General features: G+C 44.2%; 1 protein-coding gene, 1 long non-coding RNA gene and 1 other non-coding gene across 6 annotated transcripts in view; 2 read left to right on the top strand and 1 right to left on the bottom strand.

Moving 5' to 3' along the window:
- The window catches only part of Tead1 (TEA domain transcription factor 1), a 254,498-nt gene extending 234,807 nt beyond the window's left edge, over positions 1-19,691 (bottom strand). The window contains exon 1 of one of the 4 annotated variants that reach the window (XM_048361600.1): positions 19,232-19,691. The gene's annotated coding sequence lies outside the window, so the exon portion shown is untranslated. Of the gene's footprint in view, positions 1-18,416; positions 18,547-19,231 lie in introns of those variants that run through there. The other 3 variants (XM_048361603.1, XM_048361606.1, XM_048361599.1) reach the window with 3 other exon arrangements.
- Positions 1,778-1,884, top strand: LOC125362819. The gene has a single exon (XR_007213121.1). It is a non-coding gene; the product is annotated as a U6 spliceosomal RNA (small nuclear RNA).
- LOC125362710 lies at positions 7,049-9,769 on the top strand. Its single transcript, XR_007213073.1, has 2 exons — positions 7,049-8,028; positions 8,249-9,769. It is a non-coding gene; the product is annotated as an uncharacterized LOC125362710 (long non-coding RNA).
- Positions 19,692-20,857: the final 1,166 nt, after the last annotated feature.

The following is a 20,857-nucleotide window of genomic DNA, read 5'->3' as shown; positions in this document are numbered from 1 at the left end:
CCATACACAAACTGACCCCACCCCCTCCGCCGTTCTAAAGTTTGGGTTTTTCTCAAGGGAAGAAAGGACAACTGGAACAGTCAGTGGAAGTGTGGGGTGGCAAAAGAGATATAAAAGGGCATGAGAGGGCTGGGGATATGGCCTAGTGGCAAGAGTGCTTGCCTCATATACATGAAGCCCTGGGTTCAATTCCCCAGCACCACATATACAGAAAACGGCCAGAAGTGGCGCTGTGGCTCAAGTGGCTTTGTGCTAGCCTTGAGCAAAAAGAAGCCAGGGACAGTGTTCAGGCCCTGAGTCCAAGCCCCAGGACTGGCAAAAAAAAAAGGCATGAGATAACTGGGCACAGATAAGTTTTACCATGGATGGAAGTAGGTGAAGTCAATTTCCAAAGGTGAGCAGGGAGTTAGTCAACTGAAGGGGGTAAGGAGAAAATGGGGAAATGGGGAAACAGAGACCCCCCAACACACACGTGCTATAGTATCAAAATACATTTGAATTAGAAGGAACCAAAACTGTGGAAATAGTTCATTCTCAGTCTCAGAATATACAAAAGATTGGATAGCAAAGAAGTTCTGAAAGACAATTATGGTTACAGGAGGTAACTAAAGAAACTTGTATTGGTCTAAGATGAGAGCAAGAAGAGAAACCAGAATGGATTCAAGCATTATTTAAAATCCGTAACTGCACATAAAAATTAGGAAAGAAAAAACAGCTTGGACTGTACAATGGTGAGTGGGAGGGTCCTCAGCATGGGAAGGGGACTACCTTTCTTGTATAAACTCTATGCTAAGTTAACTAGTTGATAGATGAAAAGGAAAAGGATAGAACTAGACTATCATCAATGTGCAAAGCCCACATGAAATAATAGATACAAGTAGAGACTATGCAAACAATCTCTTCCTAGAGACTATGAGTATCATGTGCTTTTTTTTTCCTAGGGACTAAACTTAAGATCTCTGGTTTGCTAGGCCATGCCTCCAATTCACATGATATGCTTCCTGTCCAAAACTTCAGAACAAATATAAAGATGATCAAGCTTCTAGATGTAAATTCCTATTTGCTGGAAACACAGGAAACAAAAGAGCATGTAAACAGTAGCATAGGGATCCAATGCAAAAACTAAACAAAAGAAAAGGGACTTTTTTGTTTGTGTACTGGTATGGTGGCTTGAACCTGGGAACTGTCCCTGAGCTTTTTTGCTCAAAGCTAGTGCTCTACCACTTGAGTCACAGTTCCGACTTTTTTGGTGCTTAATTGGAGAGTCTCGTGGACTTTCCTGCCTTGGCTGGCTTCAAACTGCAATTCTCAGATCTCAGCCTCTTGAGTAGGTAGGATTACAGGCATGAGCTACCAGCACTAACAAATCAATTACAAGAAGAAAAAGGAGGGAGGAAAGACCTTTAAATCAAGTTAATAAATTTGATGGGCACTGGTGGCTTATACTTGTGATCGCAGCTATTCAGGAGGCTAAGATCTGGGAATCAGGGTTCAAAGCCAGCCTAGGCAGAAAAGTCCATGAGACTCATCTCCAACATTTTCAGGAAAAGATCAGGTTAGCGTCATGGCTTAAGTGGTAGCATGCCAGCTGAACAAGCAAACCTAGCAAGAGTTAGCCCTGAGTTGAAATATCACAACTGTTTAGAAAAAAATTTTTTTAAAAACAACACCTGATAATCTAGGGCAAGAGGTGTACACCTACTTAGCAAATGCAAAGCCAGTCCTAAAATTCTAAACCCAGTGCCTCCAAGCAAAATGAAACAAAAAGCCAGGCACCATGCTCACTTCAGCAGCACATATACTAAAATTGGAATGATACAGAGAAGATTAGCATGGCCCCTACGCAAGCATGACACGCAAATTCATGAAGCATTCCATATTTTTGGGAACGTAAACTTGTTCAGCCACTCTGGAAAGCAGTATGGAGATTCCTCAGAAGGCTAAGCATAGAGCTCCCCTATGACACAGAAGCCCCACTTTGGGGCATCTACCCAAAAGATTACAAACAAGAACACACTAAAGCCACCACTACAACAATGTTCATTGCAGCACAATTTGTCACAGCTGAAATATGGAACCAACCCAGATGCCCCTCAGTAGACAAATGGATCGGGAAAATGTGGTACATATACACAATGCAATTTTATGCCTCTATCAGAAAGAATGACATTTCCCCATTCATAAGGAAATGGAAGAACTTGGAAAAAATTATACTAAGTGAAGTAAGCCAGACCCAAAGAAACATGGACTCTATGGTTTCCCTCATAGGGAATAATTATAATTAGCTAGTTTAGGCTAGTCACAGCAGAGGATCACAAGACCCTTTATGAACACATAAGATGATGCTAAGTGAAATGAACTCCATTTTATGGAAACTAGTGTTATATCACTGTTGTAATTACTTTCAACATGCCATGTGAAACCATAGCTTCTTTTGTTGATGATCCTCTTGTATCCCCTTTCTGTAGTTCTCCCAGTGCTATCACTGTATCTCATCTGAGTACCCTGGATACTGTATATACTGGTATTAGAACTAGGGAAGTGAAAGGGAATATCAAAATCGAGAGGCAAAGGATAAAAAGACAAACTACTCCAAAAGCAATACTTGAAAAACCATTTGGTGTAAACCAACTGAACAACTCATGGGGAGAAAAGGGAAGGGGGAGGGGAGGGGGGAGTGAAGGAAAAGGTAACAAATAGTACAAGAAATGTACCCATGGCCTTACATATGAAACTGTAACCTCTCTGTACATCACTTTGACAATAAATAAGTAATTATTATTAAAAAATAAATAAAAGCCAGGCACCTATGGCTCACACTAGTAATCCTAGTATTCAAGAGGCTGAGATCTAAAATAAGCAATTCAAAATCAGCCTGGGCAGGAAAGTTCCTGAGACTCATCTCCAATTAACCACCAGAAAGCCAAAAATGGAGTTGTAGCTCAAGTGGAACACTAGTCTTAAGCAAAAAAGCTCAAGGACAGCCCTTAGGTCCTGAGTTCAAACCCCAGGACAACTTGGAAAAAAAATCTAAATGTAAGATGATAGCGTTTCAGTTCCTATCTCCTCTTCAAAGACAGGGAAGGATGTGATAGCAAGAGGAATTTGGTACTCTACTTCTCAGCTACTGGGTGATGGTAATCACAACCCTAATTACAATCAGCACTTAATATTTATGAGACTCTTGCTTCTCTGCCAGATATTATGCTAATCCTCATTTAACTCACACTTGTAACCCACAAGGAAGGTACTACTAAGCCCATTTTACAGGTTAAGGACATAAGAGTTCAGAAGGGTTAATGAGGTTGCCAGGGCCAAACAGGTTAAGTCAAGTGAAGGATATGCAATTTTTGAACTCAGGGCCTGAGCACTGTCCCTGGCTTCTTTTTGTTCAAGGCTAGCACTCTACCACTTGAGCCACAGGACCACTTCTGGCTTTTTCTATATATGTGGTGCTGAGGATTGAACCCAGGGCTTCATGTATATAAGACAAGCATTCTACTACTAGGCTATATTTCCAACCTCCACACCGCCCCCCCCGGCCGTCCCCTGCTTCTTCTTTTTGTTCTTTTTGCTCATGCACTCTACCTCTTGAGCCACAGTGCCACTTCCAGATTTTTCTGTTTTATATGGTGCTGAGGATTCTAACCCAGGGCTTCATGCTAGGCAAGCACTCTGCCGCCAGACTCTATATGCCATGAGTTCCATTCCAGTGTTAAAGAGAACAGAATGGAGAAGTGGTATCTTCCTGATAGCCATTTTGGGGAAGATCTGGAGAGGAACCACAGGGGTAAAGCAAGAGGAGACTGTGAAAGGGAGATAGGAAAGCAAACCAGGAAATATGAGAGCAAAAAAGAACCTGCCTGAAGAAAAAGGGAGAAAGAAAATAACAGGGCAGGAACGCCAGTATGAGAGGGAGCTGGGAAAAGCTTAAGGCCAAACCCAAAGGAAAATAGAGATGCACTCAGCACAAAGCCATGACTGAGAAAAGGAGGCAGACACTTCTGAATTAGAAGAACCAATAGTCTTACTGTGGGCCAACCATTATACTTCACCAAAACTCACATCCAGAAGTACTGTTCATTTTTCACCTGACAGATGAGAAAATAGGCCCAGATGTCTTCCCTAAGATTGCATAGCCAATAAGCAGAACTGGGACTGGAACCAGGATCTAACTTCAAAGCCACCTCTTAGGCTACTCTGCTGAATCTGTCAAGCACAAAAGAGAACTCAAGAGAACTAAGATACACCAGAAAAACAGAGTAGAGTGCCTAAAAGGAATACAAGAAATGAGAACCAACTATAAAGGGGATAAGATCACTGGGGAAAAGGGGATCTAAGTTCCAGAAATGGGCAATCAAAGACCCCAAGAGACACCAAAAGTACAGAGTAGGTGGCAAGACATTAGCAAACAGACCACTCTCTACCACCAAAGATAGATATCAAAGCTACTACCCAGACCACTAACAGCCCCCCAGTCTTTTTCACAGGCTCCAGCACAGTTAACTCTACTCCAAGCAACAATGCCCATCACGTGTTCCAGAGTAAGGAAAAGTGTGCAACAGCCAGGGGGGTGGGAAGAGAAACTCACACTACCTCAAAGGTCCCTAAGCACTCATTATCAAAAAGTGAAGTCAAGGTCATCTGCCTGAACCTGAGGCCATTTCCATAACTAAGCCTTCAGGGTAGAGGAGGGGGCTAACTTAAAGTGACTGACTGCCAATAAAGCACATTCCAAAGGAAAACCAGACAGACTGGCAGGGCTGGTTCCAGCTTCTAAACCACATCAGGCCCCATCCTCCTCCAACACCCAGCTACTTGGATGAGGGGCAACCCCAGACTCTAGCAAAATCTAAGTATGACGGTATCACTCCCAGAGTCCTGGTAGAAGGAAATCAAAAGAGAGAGTTGACCTTTGCCCTTTCTCTACAAAAGAAAGGCTCCACTGGGTCACACCCAAACTTTTTAAGATCTTATCAAGGTTTGTATTGGAGATGAGTAAAAAGAGCTGCTAAGATAACAAGAACTCTCTTCCTCAGACAAACCCCCCAAAGCAGCCTTTGTTTCAAAATCATAATCTACCTTAACTCAGGTGCCACAATAAAAACAAGTGATTTAATATGCGGCCCCTTCCTTAACCTGTCCACTGTGAAACCAAAGATCTTACAAATTCATCACTTAGCTGTGTAATCAAACCTCTCTGAGCTTCACTCTCAATTACAAATTGAATTGTTTAGTTTACATAAATTAATGCTTAAGTACTGGCTTAAGACAGAAATTAGCTGGTCAACTTTCTCACTCTCCTGCATTGTCCCAAGAATTAATATAACTGAAAGCAGAACTAAAGAGTAAGCTCTGAGATACTGTAACAGTTCTGGCAGGTGGGAAGGAGTCTAGGGAGGCAGTACAGGGTTAAAGATGATTCAGAGCAGCACCTTCCCCCTACCTCCAGGATTTCTCTGCCTGAGGGCAGCTAGGTTAGCCCGCTTTATCTCTTTAATCCAAAGCATAGTACAAAAACAGCTAGGGAGGTGAGTGGCCCAAATAATTCCAAAAAGGGAACCAGATACTGAAGATGTTGGCTGCAGCCGTAGCACAGCTCAGTTATAGAACTCAGGAAAGGCTCTGGATTCGATTGCCAGCATTGAAGAAAAAAAAAAAAAAAGAAGGCAGTGATCCAAGATCTCAGGAGTACTATGGTAGAGGCTCACAGACCTTCCCACCACACTAGTAAATATAGAAGGACCACCAGAAGAGAGACCCTGAAATCCCTTCACCTTACCCTAACAGCCCAACTATCTGAGTTATCAAAAGCAAAGTTTGTTACTACTGACTGACTTAAAGACACTCCCTGCTCCATCCCAAACATACTATGGCCTAGAGCACAGATAAAATAACTAAATAAAACATAGATGTCAAAAGAACCACCAAGAATTGAGCAGTGTTTTCACAACTTTTTAGCTTGGGGCAAAGAATGAAAACTTCTTTAAAATGTCTAAGCCTGTCCTATTTTCCTTCCCTTATATATGTGGGCACACTGTTGGACATGGGTATCTTTCAAAGACTCGTGGAAGGCTGAGTTTAAAACCTAGGAACCTGTGTTCCACTCCTGCACCAAGACTAAGAGCACAAGTTCTGAGACAGAATCGGAATGCCCTCCCCCCAAAATGTTACACAGCACCAACTTTCCCTACTTCCACTGGGAAAATGTCTTTCTAAATTAAACTTGGTTGGTATAAAAGGAAATGAACCAAAGCTGAATCATTCTTGTGAATGGTGAGAAACTTTTAAAATGTAAATCCTAATTAATCCATCCACAGAATAGCACAAGAGCTGCAATCATTTAAAATGAACCCAGGTTTGTAAGGAGTGTTGTTCTCTATAGGTCTGACCCCAAAACAGCCTGAGATAGATGAATTAAACTGCCAGGAGCTCAACACAGGACAACTCACACAGGCCTCCTGCCTAGATCTGCTATCCTGAATTCTGTAGGGAGTAAGCCCATTTCCTAACAGAATGACCAGATAGTGTATCACCCAGACTGAGGCATTATGAAAATAAAAGAGACTATGAGGGATTCTGCCAAGACAAGCGGCATAAAGCTGGGTGGTAACAGGTGAACAGGTATACAGCCTAGTATAAGGCCAACCATCAGAGCATATATGGCATTGAATAAGGACCACAGTTACTATGAGGAAGGCAGTCAAGTCAGGAGACAGGACACACGATCAAGAAAGGCCGCAACAAAGAAGAAAAAAAAACTTTAAAGAAAGAAAGAAATGGGCAAAAAAGCCTGAAACCCGAAGAATCTATTTAAATCAATTTACAGATCACATGCAATGACTGACTCAGTCAGTCATGGATGTGCCTTCCAGGTATATCTTCAGGATCTTTTAGATTATCCTTCCTGATTTCATTCTTGGATTGTATATCCAACTGTAGGCCAAAAGAATGGCTAGCACCATAAGCATTTATCATTAAGGAGAGCATTTTTTTGGTACTGGTATTTGAACTCAGGGTATCGGGCTACCCATCTCCTTTCTAAATCCCCCAAATAACAATGTGAACCCGTTTCAGGTATAAATATTAGTCTCAATCACAGACATTCAAAAATGAATATACATATAGCACATTGAACACTCAATAGGAATGGTAAATGCGATTCAGTGTAGTAACCAGATTCAGTGTTTGTTTTTTTATGAGACACAATTCATATACCATAAAATTGCTCCTTTTAAAACATATAGTGCAGTAGATTCACAATTTCATGAATCCCTGTTTGTTTATTTTGTTTTTTTGCCAGCCCTGGTACTTGAACTCAGGGCCTGAGCTCCGTCCTTGGCTTCTTTTTGTTCAAGGCTAGCACTCTACCACTTGAGCCACAGTGCCACTTCTGGCCTTTTCTGTTTATGTGGTGCTGAGGAATTGAACCCAGGGCTTCATGCATGATAGGCAAGCACTCTACCACTAAGCCACATTCCTAGCCCTATGAATCCCTGTTTTTAAACCTTTTGTCAGCTGTCAGTCTGCCTACCTCGAAAAGCCTCTTCCCAACCAGACTACTCTTCTGCCTCAACAATCTAACTTCTAAATTTAAGACAAAAAAAAAAAAAAAAACCATGCTGGGGGCATAGCTCAAATGGTATAGTGCCTACTACAAAGCACAAAGCCATGAGTTCAAACCCTAATGGGGGATAGGGGGTTAAAGGCTGGGAAACCAAATGAACAAATACATACTTCTATACACATGTGCTTAGGGAGACAACAAAACAGACAACAGAAAAAAGATTTCAATAAAATCTGGTCCCTGGCTGAGACTCACAAAGCAATCCTAACTGTTTACACTCGTCACCAAAAGTGGCCCACATCTAAGGCCGAAGAGACACTGACACACCTTGAAGTATAGCTGGGAATCTGAATAGCACAGGACCAGTTTAGAGCAGCTGACTTTCTAAACTCAAATTTCTACCCACTCACTGGTTTCCTTGGATTGGGATCCCTGACCCAGGAGTTACAAATTCCAGTTAGGTGGGGCTGGGAATATAGCCTAGTGGCAAGAGTGCTTGCCTTGTATACATGAAGCCCTGGGTTTGATTCCTCAGCACCACATATGTAGAAAACGGCCAGAAGTGGCTCTATGGCTCAAGTGGCAGAGTGCTAGCCGTGAGCAAAAAGAAGCCAGGGACAGTGCTCAGGCCTGGAGTTCAAGGCCCAGGACTGGCCAAAAAACAAAACAAATTCCAGGTAGGTGAACAAATATCCCCTTAAATATGCAAATACATGGGTCAAAGAGATGCTGGCTTTCATTCACACACTTCCGTGGATTATCACGTGAATCATATTTAAGACTCAGAGAAAAGTATGCCACAAGAGAAGCATATACCTGTGGAGTGTAGAGACCTAGGAAGCACAGAAAAACCTGGGGGTTACAGCAGCCACACTGCAGCTCCAGTGGCCAAGCCAGCATTTACTAATCTAAGATTTACTCCAACTCTTCATCCCACTTTCCAGATTAAGAAATAGAAGGCAGAGGTCAGCGACCTATCTTAAGCAAGAATAAAGAAGAACAAACAGGGCAGCCAAGAGGGTACCTCTTTGTTACCTGAGAAGGTGGGTGAGAGTTTCTTGAAATGGTTGTGCTGGCAGGCCCAAGTCCCTTAGCACCAACTCCCTCGGAAAAGACTAGCTGCATGCATTCACCCTAGGATAGAAGAAGCTAATGCTACATCAGAAGCACTGCAAACAAAACACAAAGGAAAAGGTTTTCTTTTAGACAAATTAAGTTGCAAGAGTGCTACCTACTTTTTGAAGCATTTCCATTTAATTCCTTACTAGCATTTGGCAAGGAAAAAACTCAAATATTTTGTATTTACTGATGGATTTCCTCCACTTGCTGCAGAAGGGAAGAGTGGATCCAAGCAATGAATAGTTAAGGCTTTATAAGACTTGCTTCAGCCTCTCCTGGATTTCAATCCATTTGCCTGAGACCAGAATTGGGCTCTTATAAGGAACTGCCTCAGCCCTGGATGTTCCTCCAGAATGTAGGCTGATAAGGCAAGAAATCCTCAAAACATCTAGTGTACATGGTAACATTTTACTGAACATTTACTTTACACACGTTCAGAAAATAGAGGTAGATACATACTGAGCATTCTATCAAAATGTACAGGTGACTGTTAATACATACTGAGCATTCTATTAAAATTTACAGACAGGTAAGACTGAAGCTCAAAGAAATGAAGTCATCTGCCCAAGGCCACACTAGCCAAAATAGTAACCAACTCCAAGTCTGTGTTTCTAAATCCTTATTATTCTGTGTCTTTTGTCCAAAGAAAAATCAAGAAACATCCACCTTTCATGACAAATCTTTTCATTTTGTGTGTTTTTGTTTGTTGGTTTGTTTGTTTTTGTTACTTTCAGTTCATTGCTCATAACCAAGTTTTAAATCTATGCTAGCCACCAACTGAACTCAAGGCCTTTGGGCTTGCTAGGCAGGAACTCCATATGAGCCACATGTTCCCACAATAAGCCTTCTTAATCAACATTTGATGGTTGAATTCATTACACAGAAGATTATTTCACAGAGCTGGTTTAACAACTCAGTTCCAATCCACTCTCAAAAATATACCAGGCAAAAACATACCTCTAGCGTCAAAGGTCTAACTCCAACATTGTGTCCTTCATCCTAGTCCTGGGAAGCACAGCACTGACCCACTAAATTTATATTCCCCTTTATTCTGGGTATTTTATACAAAAGTACATGTTCTTTTAAAAATGTAAACATGAAAAAATAAAATAAAATAAAAATAAAAATGTAAACATGAACTGGATGCAGTGGCTTACACTTGTAATCCTAACTACTCAGAAGGCTGAGATCTGAGGTATAAGGTTTGAAGCCAACCCAGGGCAGGAAAGGCAGTAAGACTCTTATCTCTAGTTAACCAGCAAAAAAGCCAGAATTGGAATTGTGGCTCAAGTGGCAGAAGGCAAAAGACAGGGGCAGCACCCAGGCCCTTGATTCAATCCCTATAACCAGCACAAATATATAAAGAGAAACTTTATACCAATCTTGTACATACAGTAAAAGGAAAATGTAAGCTAAGTAAAAGATATACCTAAAACAGCTTCTAAATATGATGGTCTATACTCAGTAACAGCAGCATTCCTGGCCTACTTCTCAGGGGTTTCCTTCCTCCCCACAACATTCATTCATTCTAAAGGCAGCTTTGATAAGAGTATGTCATCACTCCAAGGTGTACAGCCCAACCTAGTTAACCATGATCATCCCACTAGTCCCAATTTCAAGTAATATTCAAGGCATGTTAAAAACTGCCCCTTTAGAGTGAGGATGTGGCTCATTGGTATAGCTCTTGACTAGCATTTATGAGTTAGCAAGTGTGATACCTAGGAGATGTTAACTCAGTGATAAAAATGTGTGTTTAACACACACAAGGCCCTGAATTCAATTCTCAACATGTGTGTGCGCATACACAAAGCAAAAATCATCCTTTAAAACTCATGACGGGCTGGGGATATGGCCTAGTGGCAAGAGTGCTTGCCTCGTATACATGAGGCCCTGGGTTCGATTCCCCAGCACCACATATACAGAAAACAGCCAGAAGTGGCGCTGTGGCTCAAGTGGTAGAGTGCTAGCCTTGAGCAAAAAGAAGCCAGGGACAGTGCCCAGGCCCTGAGTCCAAGGCCCAGGACTGGCCAAAAAACAAAACAAAACAAAACAAAAAAACTCATGAAAAACCTATCTTGCCCACTAGATTGTGATTACCTCTTTGCAGGCCAGCTTCCCAGCTAACAGTTAAACTATAATTCTAGGGTCAGGGAATTTTATGGATTGTCATTCACTGGCCACCTTTTCCTGATCTCCAACTCCCAGGCACACAGTAGCACCTGTAAATGTTTAAATGTGCAGTGGTAAGCAGCAGCTCTATGAAAACCAGGAGCATCTGGATTCCAAAGTGCCCAAAGGCCTGGGAAGGGAGAATAAAGGAAAGAATAAAAAGTGATTTGTGCACAGGTGTTTTTGGAATGTGGTCAAGATTATCCTCTTATCCCCCTCATTCCCCAAGGGCCCACCTGAGGTGTTCTAGGAGCACCTCAGTACTCAAAAACTAAGACCTCTGTAGCAGCCAAAACAGAACTCTGTCCTTGAACCTCTGACCAGGAGGTCTGACCCACACCTCTTCAGTCACATCCAACTACTGACTTCCTATGGGGCAGTTCTGATAAAGCCATGCCTTACACAGGGAAGGCAGTTCTGGCTCATTGTATTGCTTGTCCTGTTCCACACAGGGAGACTTTATTTTTGTGCAGCCTTATTTTTTAAACCAACCAAGAATCTTAATGAATTCCACAAAGAATACAAGTTCCTAGGTACGCTGCCTCACAAATAACTGAAAAGCATTCTCAGTTAGGAAAGGTGGCTGCACTTAGATTCAAACCCAGGACAGAAATTAGAATGAACATCCAAAGCAATGTCTCCCTCTCAGAAGATTCTAGAAACTTTCAGTAACTCAGACATTGCATCTACCCCTGCTCTCCTATGTCTACACAGGTAGCAGGTGGCACATAGGGAACAGGAGAGAAAAGGCTGAATTAGCCATGTAAATGGATCTATACCCTGTGTTGCAAACTCAAAGGTCAAAATATATGATGAGAGTACCTTACGCCTGTAATCCTAGCTACTCAAGAGGCTGGGATCTGAGGATCGAGTTGGAAGCCAACCTGAGCAAGAAAGTCTGTGAGACTTATCTCCAACAAACTACTCAAAAAGCCAAAAGTAGGGCTGGGGATATGGCCTAGTGGCAAGAGAGCTTTGCCTCGTATACATGAGGCCCTGGGTTCGATTCCCCAGCACCACATATACAGAAAACGGGCAGAAGTGGCGCTGTGGCTCAAGTGGCAGAGTGCTAGCCTTGAGCAAAAGGAAGCCAGGGACAGTGCTCAGGCCCTGAGTCCAAGGCCCAGGACTGGCCAAAAAAAAAAAAAAGCCAAAAGTAGAGCCATGGCCTAAGTGGTAGTGGACTAGTCTGGAGCAAAAAAGTTCAGGGTCAGTACCCAGGCCCTATGTTCAAGACCCAGGACAGACACATACATACATACAAAAAAGTACAGAAGTGGGGGGCCAAATAGGTGAGTGAGAACATGGGCCAGGAGGTACTGCAAGGAAGGACAGCCTCACCTAATACTCCCAAGCACATAGCTGGGACACAATCATTTGCTGAATGAAATTAATTGGCTAAGTACAAGGCCACAGGGTCACAAACGTCCTCTGAGCTATCTACAATGCATAGAATCCTTGTCTCCAGCTCAAGCAAGATCCCGCTGTCAATTCATCCATGGGACAGATTTTACTTTGGGTTCAGATACATGAAGTGGTATTCTAGAAGTCCTTCCTCAACAACTCCCTGGTTATAAAGGAAGCTGCTTCTTGTGTCCAAATTACAGGTGGCAGTTCCTTTGATTTCACGTTAAATAGATGTTAATCACTTTTGCACTCATATAAGTGAAATTTAAAGGTGAAAAGAAATTAGGGAGGTATTGAGTTCACATCAAAACCAGAAACCTTTCACCAAAATAAGAAAGTACAACAGTGCCCTTTTCTCTTCAGTGCTTAAAACAAAAACAAACTTTGGATATGGAGGATTTCTTGCCTTTGCCACCATAAAGCATGTTTTCTGCTCTCCATTCTTATGTCAACACCAGTACCTGAGGAGGATTTCAGGATAGGCTGACATCCCTTCAGCTGATGGAGTTCTTCCTGAGGTTAATCACCATTGTCTCCCAAAGGCTTTAAAAAGACTGAGGGAGGAAGGATCAAAAGAGATTCCTCCAAAGGAAGCACCCACTCACAAAGGTTTGAGAAATCAGCTAGCCCCTAACATACACCCCAGCCCCAGTGATGGGTGATCTGAAAACAAAGCATATCAAAATGCTATTGATAAAGCTAAATTACCAGACGGCTTATCTGAGGCCCACATCCGCCATATGGTGCCCCAACTTCTGCAGCCTGTTGCTGCCACAATAGGCACGCCTACCCAGAAAGCACCAGCGGACAGAAACCCAGCAGCGGCGGCATGCAAGACTGCTGTTTACATTTTATTCTGTGCCATTAGGTTTGTGCTTTCCCCCTATCTCAGGAGGGAAACACACAACCACACAAACACATATTTAGTATCAAAAAAGCCCTTTTACCTGCAGAATGCATGCATACACCCTGCATGTGTGCACGTGTGTGCGGAGAGATCAGGTGAACAGAGAGAAAACCAGATGTCAACTTCAGAAATGGAGCTGCTTGGTGGGGGAGGGTGGGCCATGCAGGCTCCCAGCGAGAGCAGCAAGCAGACAATGAGCTTTTCTCAAAACACCCGGGCAGGCGGGCCTCGGGGAGTGGCTATTTAAAACACTTGGCTCCTTTTATTTCACCACCATGGAAGTGAATTCGATTCTTAAGTGCCAGCGCAAATGAAGTCACTGGGTTTCTGTGGGTTCTCTTCCCATTTCAGCAGTAGGAGTCACACTGAACGAAAGTCGAAGGGTCCCTGTGCGTAGTTCTTTCTTAGGAATACAACTGATTCCCAGAGGATCTGGCACTTATCTTCATTAACTCTTTTTTTCTTTGATATTATGGTCTTAGAAAAATTATGAAATATGGGGCACTTGAAGAAATGCTATCAAAGAAGATCACCTTTACCAAAAGCCATCAAACCACAGTGGAAAGAAAAACAGAAAGCTTCACCTTCTAAAGGCTGGGCTGGTGTGAAAAAGTGACAATGTTTGCTAAATGGATTCGTTAAGACTTCATTTCTTGGGAGAACAATGGAAGGGGTGACATTGACCAAGATGCACTGTACATAAACTGATTTGTTGAACTATAAAAACACTTTGTACAACTACTTAAAGATTTTTTTATTTTTTAAAGAATCCTTCATTTCTTTCTCATAAAGACGTTCTTCTCTTCATAGATGATAACACAATATTCACTTACTTGACTGTCTATTAAAGAAAAGACACTAGTTTTCAAAGGATTCTCCAGCTGCAGCATCAGGTTATACAAAAAAAAAAAAAAGCACAAGATACAGGTTTGGTACTGAGCAGAGCAGTAGAGAACACAGTGTCTTCATTAATAGTCACATCTAAAGAACTATTACAGAAAGACACACGTTTCATTTTCCCAATTTACCCACACCTAAGCAACAAACGTTCTTGGATGAACTTTTCCAATTTTCTTAAACATTCTCAGGTTTGTTGTTTTTCGGGGGGGGGGGGGGGGAAATTCCCTTTCAAGTTAAATTGAGATTGCACTTGAACTCTATCCAAAAGCAGAGCTGAACTGAATTATGATAATTAGAAAGCTGTGCCTATATAAAAAAAAAAAAAAGCAGCACAGTGGATGCATTTTTTAAGTTCATGCCAGAGAATATAAGTTCAATATGTTCTCACGTAATTAACATTTCCCACCATTAGCAGCAGTTTTTTTCAGTTTATGTATCAGTAAAAACAGTACTCAGAATTGTTGGGTACTCGTCTCTGTAGGATTGCTGCTACTTTAAACATACATCTAAAGCTGCCAGATTCCCTAAAAGTAACCAGAATTTCCTACTGGAAATGAAGGACACTTAACCTGTTCATCAGTAAGTAAACTTTTACTTTTAAACTCATCTTCCAGGGCCCTGCCCTTTCCAAATAGAAATGCTAATGAAATTCTGTGACTGAGCCTCAAAAACTAAAAAACGGGCAGAAAGCACTGCATCAAAATAGTAAATACTGGTTTTAAGGGGGGCGGGGGTGACCTGCCACAAAAAAATAGAAAAATGACAACCTACTGGGAGGACCCCACCCTCCATTACCCAAACAGGGGAGACACTGGTACATTTTGGTTAGCCAGGACTACCAGACTACGGAAACCATTTTTTAAAGACTCCTCCCAACTATGCAAAAGCCCATGAACAAAAGGAGAAGTTCAGAACTGAGAGAAATCTAACCCATAGAAAACAGTGACCTGACACTACTATCCCCTCAACAAGGGTATCCCTTTGCTTTAACTAAAATAAATATAACTATTTCAAAATTCAATGACTCTACACTACTGTGAACATCTCTTAAGAAATTGATGAATTTCAACCCCAAATTCAAGTGTAAAAAGTCAGGGAAGCTTACAGAGGTTATCTTACAGATTGAGGGACTCTCAATAGTTCACTGCTTCAAAACACAAAATAAAAATCCATCCTAAACCACTCCAAATTTTAGACCCAAATATCTATTACACATTCTATTCCAGATAAGAGAGAAGGCCCAGACACTCCTATTGCAGATATATCATAATTACATTACAACACCGTTTAAATTAGGTTACCTGCCCCAAAGCCCAACCCCCAAATATTAAGTGCCAGCATCAATCAGAATTGCTAGATTTTTATCACCTTAATAGATATGAACGAATAAAATACATTATTGGTATTGTCACACACAATTTAGGAGCTAAATTAAATAGGATCTGGTGATCTGAACATTCTGCAGATAAAATAAGAAAAAAAAAATAATAAAGGATTAGACCCACCAGCCTTCAGCCCCCAACCAAGGGCACAGCCTAAGTTTGTAAAAGGGGGATACAATATATTTTTCTTATTGTGTTCAGAAGTAGGACATTTAGCAGTCCACAGTTCCTGTCACTGAATTTCAAAGGGAAAGCTGTAATGCCCACATTGATTAACAGAAGGATGGCTGCTTTTCTTGTAGTTTGAGAGATAAGCTGGACACTTGAGGCCAGTATTCTTAAACCTTTGGGAAAAACAAACCCTCAAAGTTTTACAGATTCAACACAGCTGTCACTAAGAAACTAGATAGATATAGATAGATAGATAGATAGATAGATAGATAGATAGATAGATAGATAGATAACACATGCACATATACATTATACACACTTCTTTCACAATCTCTTTTGTTGAGAACAAAAACAAAGGGGCAAAAGTGAAAGCTTAGGTGTTAGGGATCTACTATCTATGCATGAATATGGTCATTTTTAAGTGCACCAGGTCATATACAGTTATTTGTGTTGACCTTCTGAGTGATAAGACATGACAATTTTCATTGGCAAGCAGTATAATTGCACTCACAATTAACACATAATAACACATGAGATTAGAGAGGCAAGTAATCCCACAGATGCACAGGCACTTGTACAACCACCATGTATAAGAGAAGCAAGCAACCTTCTAACATTGCTAATGGCTTTTCTTCAAATGCCAATCTTTAACATTTGGGATCTATATTCTCTGAACCATCTCTGTTACACTTTTTCCCACTGAAATTATGCCAACTAAGGTCTTAGACACTGGTGGTAACAACAAAATACAAGTATATTCCTCCCAAGTTTTCCCCCTTCTGTACTTGCTGCTGTGTATTTTCAGAACCAATAAAACCCAAAACTGTTTATAAACTGCTGGAAGTTAAGCAGGAAAAAAAAACTAGAACATTATTTTCCTTATGGTGTATTGTCCTCTTCCTAAATAAAAGGAGACACCAGTTCTCCAAACTAAGTACACGAATATATATGTCCTACTGTACATAGCTAATGAGAGGAAACAGGGAGAGAGGAGGAAGCTTCCCCTCCTCCAAAGGCCTCCCAAGCCCACCCTCTTGTGTCATTAGTTTGCTAAGGGTGGGGACCCACTGGTGCCAGGACACACACTGTATCACACAGCAAGGAAGAGCTTCTCAGAATCACTCCAATCAAACTCAAACTAAGCCAGGCTATTCTTGATTTCTGAATTAAAATTTTGTTAATCAGATATCCTAATGAGTTGGTTTTTGTTTTGGGAAAAGTTAAAAAAAAACAACAACAACAAAAACCACAGGCATATTCCTTCCTGTTTTATAAAGGCTCACACAGAGGAGAAATTTACACAAAGAATATTTCCTATAATTTTGTTTTTCTACTCTTTTGTGAAAGCAAAGTGTCAAACTGGTTTTGTTCCAAACTTTGTTGTCCTCTTACAGAAAAAAAAGGCATTCTAACATTTCTCTAAAACTGCAGATCAAACAATACTTACCATTAAAGTAAAAATAAAATGGTCTGCTTGCCACATCAGTAAAACCCAGTAATGGATACAGCTTATCAGTTCATTTTTTATACCAACAACAAATAAAACAATTGTAAACTCTGTTGAAAACCTGAAACCTGAGAGTTCAACGCAGAGTTGCACATACAAAGAAATACTAAACAAAAATATCTGTGCCCATTTATGGAAATAGTGAGATTAGAAAGAAAAAAAAAGCCTGCCTTTCCCCATAAAATAATCAACAATATAAAGCCTATGTTGACAAAAGTTCAACTGAATGTAGGTCTTTCTAGTCACTCAGTAATTAGTTCTACTATTTCCTTCTACAGAGAAAAGATTCTTAACAAAGTTGATCTATAGTCTGGCCCTTGTAAGCATTCAAATGTACTTGGGCCCAAAAAATCTTGCAGATCTTGCTATTTACAAAAAGGGACAAACCCAACAGTGAGAAGCTAAAGCACCCCGCAAAAACTGGAGACTGTTTCCCAACTCCTGCCCCCAGAGATCCAGGCCAGAGAAGCCCCGGGAGCCAAAGAGACCCAGCAGTTTCACTGCAGACTCCCAGCTCCCGGTGGGTCATGGGATTTGTCCGCCCCGGTAACCACCTGCCAGGCACCCAGCACATTCTAAGCAAACAGATCCCCTAAACTTCCAAAAACAATCCAGGCATCCGTGGGGAGGGGGGAAAAAAAAAACACAACAAAACATGTGGTTGTCCTTTACAATATCTGTAGCATTTTGAATATTTTTTCCACTATTTTGAAATCTGATAGGCTTCATAGACCTTTATGTCCTAGGACCTGGGCTCCTTCCAACGCAATTTTTAAACCCGGCCTTCTTACGTTCTCAATTCCTGGAATATCTTCTGTCTTTAAGTTTCCAGTGCTCACTGAGGTCAATTTTCATTTCTGCAAATCACAGGCAGCCACTTGCTTCTAAGAAGTTAACAAGTCTCCAGAGAAACGCTGGTGGCTGGTATTTCATTGTTTCATAAATATTTTTATATAGTGACACCATTCAACTTTAAATAAATCTTTTTAAAAGAAAGATCATTTTTAAAATGGAGGGGACACGTTTTATCTTTTATTTTCAGCAGAAGGTAAATGAGGTCTGGGCCCTTATTTAATGTGTTCAGTTGCTTTAAAAAGTGTTGTTTTTTTTTTAATACGCTTAAAAAAAAACTCGTGGAAGTTGTACTTTCTTTAAAACGGGCCTCTGGACTTTTGAAAACAAGTGTTGCTGGTACGAACAAAGACTTAAAGTGTACCCAGATTTTCTTTCCTCCTGGGGATCATTTTCTCTTCCAAATAAACAAACAAATCCCCCAGTATTTCCTACCGAAGGGAAGTTTTCCAGGGAGAGTCTCCTCCTGGTTTTGGTGGTAATTGCGACTCAGTCTTTTTTGGACACAATGTTTCTGCTGACTCCTGAAAATTTTCCACTTGAATGTGCAATGAACCGGCGGCGGCGGCGGCAGCAGCAACAGCCAGAGTCCTGGAGAAGCGGCAAAGACGGCCGTGCCCTCTTCCATCTTCGGGGGGGAAAAGGAGCGCGACCCCGGTCCGCAGCACACGTCGGCGCGGACCCCAGGGGGTCCTGGGGGGGTCGCGGCTCTGGGGAAGGGAAGGGGGGGCGGCCCGGATGGCGCGAGGCAGGGGGAGGGGAGCGGGTCGGGTCCCAGCTCCGCGGCGGCGGCGGCGGCGGCCGCTCTCCCCGCCCGCGCTCGCGCCCAACTTCTGGCTTCCCCCAGGAACACGGTGAAAAGCGCCGTAGGGTGGGGGGGGGGTGGGTACCGGAGGTGTGGGGGGGTGCGCGTGCCGGTGGCGGGAGAGGGGCGCGCGGGGGGCGCGGCGCCGCGAGCCGGGCGCCTTCCAGGGCCGCCGCCGGGAGCCGCCTGTTGCCGCGCGGGCTCCGGCGCGCGGCCCAACTTGGCGTTCCGGCAACTCGTGAGGAGGCGCCGGGCCGCTCACCTAGGAGGGGCGCGGGGAGGCGCTGAGGGGGAGTCGGCGGCGGCCCTCCGGAGCCCGCCCGCCGCACACAAAGCACAGTCCACAGAGAAAAGAGCGGCCCGCGCAGGACGCACCGCCGGTCCCCGGCCGCCCGCCGCCCCGCGCGCCCACCGCACCCAGCATCCGCCCAGCGCGCCAACTTACCTCGGCCACAGGAGCCGCCGCAGCGCCCGGCAAGTCTGAGGCAAACTTCGGGGCCGCTTCCCCCCGCCCTCTCTCGGTGCCCGGCTCCCGGTCCCCGGGCTGGGCCGCCCCACTTCTGCCTAGCACCGCTCCTGCCCTGGGGTCCGCTGGGCGCGCTAGGTTGCTGCCCGCGCTCGGGGCAAAGGTGGACGGGGTGGGGTGTGGGGGGGCGTCACTGCATGGCCTGTCCCCTGACGCGGCCGCCCCGGGCCCGGGCCCCGCCGCGCGGACTGGCCCGCAGGGTGGAAGCGAGTCTGCAAAGTGCTTGGTGGGCGCCCGCGGCGGGCGGCGGGGCCGCGGCGGCGGCTGCAGAGGCTCGGCTCGGCTCGGGCGGCGCGGCGCGGCGCGAGCGATGCTAAGAATGTTCGGAATGAGGACAGGAATGAAATGAACGCCAGGACCGAACTCGCTCCGGAGGGGTGGGGCCTCGGTGACGTCATGCGGCCTGCCGCCCGGGGCCGGGGGCGTGGCCTACCTCCGCCGGTGACGTCATGGGGATTCGGGGCGGGCCCGGCCGGGCAGCTTCGCCGTTGGGGCGCGGGTGGAAGGGTGGGAGGGGTGGGAGGGCGGAGTCTCGCGTCCACGGGGGAGCGGGGCGCGCGCGGGAGCTGTTTCCCTTCTTTCCCCCCCCCCCCACCCCCAGTCGCGGGGTCTGTGCTTTGTCCGGGGCTGGGGCGGGGCAAGCGATTACAGGAGGGGCTCGGAGGTGCCAGCCCGCCGCACGCAAAGCTCCGGGGAGCCGGCGCCAAGGCCCGAGCGGAGCACTGCGGGCCTGCTGTGCCTCGGTTTCCCTCACCCTGGAGCAAAAACTCGGCCCGCGGAACGCTTCCCGACTCTGGAGTCTGCGGGTGTGAGGAAGAGAAGTTTCTCTTCTGAAAAGTCGGGAGGTTCCGGAGCGCGACGGACGCCTCTCCGGGGCCGCAGACCCAGCCTGCCATGTCTTCCCTTCGTCCTTTCACTTTAGGAAAAAGTTCTCGCGCAACCCCAAGTCTGCGCTGCGGCCGAGAAGGGAAAACTTTAGCGCGGCAGAGAAGGATCGTTCGGGTCGGTAACTCTCCTCCTGCCGGCATGATCTTCCAGTCAGTGCAGAAATTAAGTTCGCTCTTCCCGGCGGATGGTACTTTTCAGAAGTAATGGGCTGAGTGAAAACTTCCTCTGCTGTAAAACCTCGCATCCGGCAAGTTCAGCCGTCCCTCTTTGTGCGCGAAGCCCGTCCCAGTAATAAAAGAATCATCCCAACCCTGCATTTGGAGTGACAGTGCTGCTTCGGTCAACCTGCGACCCGCAACGTTGAGCTGCTGTGGACAGAACTACCTCAAGTTTCGGATAATCGTAATCTGCGGTGTCGGTGCCAGTGGCCGCGACGTCTGCACAATGGACTTCGTTCTTTTGGACTCACTGCGCTGGAGGGGGCCAAGGAGAGAGAGACAATGGCGCTTGTTTTTTGTCCAAGAAATCCCAAAGTTATGGACAACGCAGGAAAGCTAATAAAACAAGAACTTTTACTAATGCACTTTTTAAATTCAGATTTAGGTCGAGATGATTTCAAGAGCCACACGTCGTTTGAAAGGAGTATAGAGCAATCCT

This window comes from Perognathus longimembris, chromosome 13 (genome assembly GCF_023159225.1).
Source record: "Perognathus longimembris pacificus isolate PPM17 chromosome 13, ASM2315922v1, whole genome shotgun sequence".
In the NCBI taxonomy this organism is placed as follows: domain Eukaryota; kingdom Metazoa; phylum Chordata; class Mammalia; order Rodentia; family Heteromyidae; genus Perognathus; species Perognathus longimembris.
Note: the sequence above shows the minus strand (reverse complement) of the source record. Positions and strands in the feature narration are given on the sequence as shown.